At 36.6% G+C, this 5,754-nt stretch overlaps 1 pseudogene; it reads right to left on the reverse strand.

The window, feature by feature from the left end:
* Positions 1-3,709: 3,709 nt before the first annotated feature.
* Positions 3,710-5,144, reverse strand: LOC124828898 (RING-H2 finger protein ATL47 pseudogene; annotated as a pseudogene).
* Positions 5,145-5,754: the final 610 nt, after the last annotated feature.

A 5,754-nucleotide genomic window follows, 5' to 3' on the forward strand; every position in this document is an offset into this window, starting at 1 on the left:
CTTCTTCCCAGAAAATCTGAATTCAAATCCTCCAGCTTCTCTCTAAACTCTTTTCATCTTCTCTCTAAGATCACTTACCACCAGCATCTTTGCTTCCATTTCAGAAACCGTAGGATCATTCACGGTGTTGTAAGCTTTCATTTGAACCGAACAAGTTAGAATTCTGTGACTGGTAAGTCCTCATCTCTGCACTTCGTTCATTCAGTTCATGCGAACCAAAATTCTGGTTGCATGCGTGGGTTAGGGGTCTGATCTGTCTACGATTTTGGTGTATTAGATTAAGTGGAAGTTGTTGAGTAAACTTCTGGATAGAAAGCTGTGAGAGCAAGAGTGAAACCCTAGCATTTGGAAGTTCACTGCTGAACCAGGTAAGGGAAGCTTTAGTAATTTAATTTGATATATGTTTGATCTGTATGACAGTAATGAATTGTGATGGATGTCTGAAATGTATGCAATTATATGAATTTTGAATATTCGTGAATGAGCAGAATTGAAATGTATGGATATCAGGAATGTTGTGTGAAATTATGCAGTGAATGAGTTGTAATGTGATTGGTTTCTGCATAATTTGGAATGATAATGATCTGAACTGTATGTTGATGATGATATGTTTGAAACTGGAAAATGGAAGACTCTGGAATTATGAAATGATAATATGAATTATGTAATGTATGAGATTTATGTTAAAGATAAATTCTAAGTTATGAATTGTATGAAAAACTGTGAAATTCTCGTGTTTGAAAATCTGGAAAATCTGATCTTCTCTGATTAATGGTGTACGCTCGTCATCGAACGGTCTTATACCGTTCGGTTTCACTGGAAAATAACTTAGAGTAAGAATTCTTTCATTTGGAGAGGATTCGGATCGAGAACGAGCGTTATTTGTGTGAAGAGTTAGGTTTGAGCGTTCGGCTCAGCTTAGCGTGTCCAACCATCTAAAAATAAATTGAAGAGTATTAGTACGCTCGGTTTTGTTTACCAGCGTTCGTCATAAGTGGCGCTTAGTATTATACTGAGCGTTCGTCCAAATGATCTCTCGATCTTAGATTGAGCGTTCGTTCCAGTTAGCGTTCGGTCTGATACTGAACGTTCGTTCCCATGCGCGTTCGTTCCCATGCGCGTTCGTTCTATTTGGTGCTCGGTCATTGACTGGCGTTCGTCCTAAGCAGTGTTCGGTTTTATAACTGAACGCTCGTCCTATCATCGCTTCGTGAGCGAACGTATATGGTGTTCGTCCAAATTCTTATTTAACGTTCGGTTTTTTCGATGGCAGTGTTCGTATCTGAATCTTATCATATTCTGGTTATTTATTTAAATATATCTAAATTATATTTATCCTTTTTATTCAATATCCAGTATTATACTTAGAATTATCCTAAGTATTATTCATATCTTCTTGGATCAATCTCAATTAAATTCTTCAGTGTTCTTAACTTACGTGAATGGATAAAGATTCGTTTCTTTTGTTCAGAAACGAGGCTGCAGTGCACTGTAATACAGTCGTCTTGATCTATTAAAGAGTAACTTGTATTTAAATTAAGAGAGTAGAACACAGAATGAAAATTTGATTAAGAGAAATGGTGAATATGTACGAATGGTGATTTGAATGGAATTATGAGATTTGGATTGTGAATGAGCGTTCCAAGGAGGAACGTCTCCATGATGTGAATATGAGAAGTAGTGTAGTATGACCATGGTAAAGCTGCTGATGGCTGTTCATCCTGATATTCCGTGAGTGCTCATCCTCAGGTAGAGGGGAGTAGGTCATGCGTGGGAATGGCAGGAGACCCTAGTCCTACTGAGTACTTTGGACTGATAGGGTTAACCTCGGGTGGCAGCTGTTGAGGGCATCCCAGTTACTACATCACCCGGGTGCAAGAACGCCTGTAGATACATGGCTTCATACAGTCCGGACAGTCGTCATTTATGAGAAATTGGATGAGTTATAATATGCTTTGTGTATGTACTGTTATTGATTTGTATGATTGATTTTATATGTTAAATTTTATGTTGGTGATATGAATTAAATTACCTAAGCTTACCCTTGCAATTTTTCCTTGTGTTGTCTACTGTTTTTGTATGTCCGTCTTGTCAATGCAATGATCATCCGTTGTGGATGTGAGCAGATGGTGAGGCACCCCTTGAAACATTGCTGGAAGAAGAAAATTTGGAGGATGCCAACTTGGTAGAAGTTGAAGTCAAAGCTGAGCAGTAGCGGCTCGTTCCGTAGTAGATATTAGATCTTTGGGCTGTATTTTAGCAGTTCTGTATATAGTTTTGCAGAATAGATTATTCAGCACTGGTTTTGAATTGATCATGAATTCTGAACGCTGTAATTTGCTGTACGTGCTGTTTTCTTTTGGAGCAGCTGTTATAAATATTAAGACTGCACTGTATTTACTGTAAATGTGATTAGTTCTGATTAATGGTAATTACTATTTATTGGGATGTTACAATAATATAACAAAAAAGCTTGGTAATATATATATATATATATATATATATATATATATATATATATATATATATATATTAATTTTTTTATTAAGTTGTCTTTTGAACCCCACATAAATAAAATGTGATTTAGTTTAACTTGATTTTAATTTGAGAAAGAAAATTCAATCAAATAAAAAATTGTGGTTCGTTTTGATGGGTTTCAAAATTTTCTATTGATTTTGAACTTCTACGTTACACTATAAAAGTAAATACAATATTGATATAGTTTTGTATTAGGGTGGTGAAAAGTGTTATAGACAAATAAATACTAAACAAAGCTTTATAATAAATCCCTTTAATTATTAATTGAAGTAAAAGGGAACACAGTGTAAAAATCAGAATTTTCTCTTCCAATCTATAAATTTGATTTTTTTTTTTTACAGGTTTTCTCTGATTTTTATGTAACGTTCAATTTTTATAATACTGCTTTATTTGATACTGAAAAGATCGAAATGTTTGTGTTTTGGTAGGAATGGGGAGACCGAGATACTAACCTAACAAATTTGGACTGCTTCTTCTTGTTATGCTTATTACAGTGCTTTCTCTCTCTGTGCTCTGCTCTCTGAAGGAAGATGGGCTGGGTACCTGCAAAGACACTCCGACGCTCAAGTCAAGAAAGGAAAGTATGATCGATCCGAAGAAGAATAATCTCTCTCTTAATTTTTCTAAGGGGAGAAACGTACCTTTTTTCCGGTGTGCTTTGCATATTTAAAACAGTAAAATAAACCGTTTACCTGAAAACCCGGTCAGTTACTGAAGTTGACTATTTGGAAGTTATAACTGCTAGGTCGTGTTTGATACTGAGTCAATTACCTCCGTGTGATTCGTGGTGTTAGCTAATATTCGTAACTGCTTATTCTTAACTGCTCAATCGTATACGTACGATATTGCGCTCTGCATGTCGATCGTCCTGTGTAACGACACAAATGGGCAACTTGTCGCGCGAGCGCTATATGTCGCGACATCACTGTTTGGTTGTCGATCACCAAGTGGTCAACATCAACATGTAAACGTGCGACATTACGACCGTGAGAAGGCTCTGCATTGCATATTCTTATTATTATCTTTAATTGTCGTCAGGTCGCCTGGGTTACCGGTCGATCATTGGTGAACTAGGTATCCTATACTAATAATACTTGTTTCTGAAACTAATAATTAATCCTCTCAACACACAGGAACCCTTCGTTTGAAGGAAGAAGAGAGAAAGAAGCAGTGCCATGTTTAAATCGGTTTTTATTAATGGTATAATGTAAAACATAAATAAAAGCAGTATACATGTTTTAAGGGAAAGGTGCATTAGAAGCATGAAATGTATGGTTCTTGGACCAAAGCCATATCTTGGAAACAGAGAAGCTCTCACCTTTGGTTGAGTCGCTTATCCTCTTTCCCTTCACATTCTCATTTTCTGAAACATCACCAGATTCAGATAAAACCACTTGCAGATTGGAATCACGAACCACATACCTATATGAACCCATGGAGTAGCATCTTCTCTCATTCAAGCTACAACTATCTCCATTCCCTAACTCCATCCCATTGTTTCTGAATTTTCCAAGCCTCACAGAAAACACCCTTTTCCCAACTGATCTTTCACTCTCTGAAAACCCGTTCTCTTCCTCACCTCTCACCCCGCTTGGCACAACCAAGGAATTTGAATTCCCAATACCAACATTAAACAAAATAGGATTTTCATTTTCATTTTCATTTTCATTCTCCACGTAGTTCGAGAGACACGCCCTGCAAAGAGGACACGTGGAATTCGAGAGAAGCCACGTGTCAAGACAGGTCATGTGAAAGGCGTGTGTGCACATAGGAAGCAACCTCAGCTTGTCGTCCTCGGAGAACTCGCATAAACACACGGCACAATCAAACGGTTCCTTTGAACCCAGCAAGTCTTGGTAATGGAAAACTGGTAGAGCGTCTAAGAGGGCTTGGTCTATACCTGAATCGTGCAAGCGGAAGAGTTGTTGAAGCTGCCTCTGAAGAACACGTGAGCGCATGGATTCGTGGAACCTGTTGGAGTTGTAGATTGATGAAGAGGTTGGTGTTTTCATGAAAAACCATAGAACCAAATGGACAAGTCCATACACGAAGAAGATAACTGCTAGAATAATTATGACCAGTAAAATGAGTGGACTGATTCTGCTGAGAGATGACGGCGTTGTTGATTCTTGCTCGTTGGTAGTGTTACCATCGTTTGGAGCTTGATAAGCTGAGAAAGGAGATTGAGGATATGACTCATACGAGTACTTCACATCACCGTTTTGCTTCGTTTCAATCTGAATGTTGCGCATTTTGGCAGGCGAATGTTATTTTTTTCAATGTAGAATGACAACAATGATGTTTGTGTCCAACACTTCATGTGAATTGTTCAAATTGCTAGCTAGTAGGTTGACTGTAGTAGACTTTAGCACATGAATATTCTGAAAACTGATTGGTTTTGAATGTGGGACTTCAAGGGAGCATTTTCTGGCGTTGAGTTGGACAAGAGAACAAAGACTGCGATTATGAAGTTGTACTCTGTGGAAGATTCATTCCAGTGCATTAGAAAAAGTATGTTATGGTTGAATTGTTTCCTTTTTTTCTAGTTAAGATGGAAGGAGATATAGAGAGCTTATAAAGAGAAAAATGAAGGAAGAGATGATAGATGGAAGAGTGCATGTTAGCTTTTTGATAAAGTCAACAACCATACCGCATTGTCAGTTCAGTGGTTGGTTGGTGGACATGAAAATTTGTTTAACTTTACTTTTACACATCAAAAGTTATACCACTATTTAGATAGGTTTTTAATATACAATTTCTCACGTATAAATACTAAAGTTCCTGTACTAATCTTTCATGTTAATTTTTTCTGTCTCTTATTGTAGGATATGAATTTCTTTTGTATCTTTTTACTGATACACCACGTATACTGATTGGTACCGCACTTGATGACAACAGGCATTCAAACACAGTAAAAATAACTTTTTTCATTTTCTTTCTTCCCCACTGCCTCTTACTTTTATTTTTGGCATGCCAATATTATTAATAATTTATGCTAATAATTAGGTCCACTTACCCCTCAACTCATCATTAAGATTGTTAATCTCTCTGATATTACAATCATTTACGTTTTATCATCTCAAAACTATTTTTACATTAGCTTTCATTCTTTAATCTTCTTCTTTTTTTATTATCATTGTGAATTATTAAAATAAATTATAGTTTCTGTCCCTCGATAATGCACAAATAAGAGCATCTCCAATGTTGGCAAAGTGA

Source organism: Vigna umbellata, chromosome 1 (genome assembly GCF_029865625.1).
Source record: "Vigna umbellata cultivar VRB3 chromosome 1, Vumbellata_1.0, whole genome shotgun sequence".
NCBI classification, from domain to species: domain Eukaryota; kingdom Viridiplantae; phylum Streptophyta; class Magnoliopsida; order Fabales; family Fabaceae; genus Vigna; species Vigna umbellata.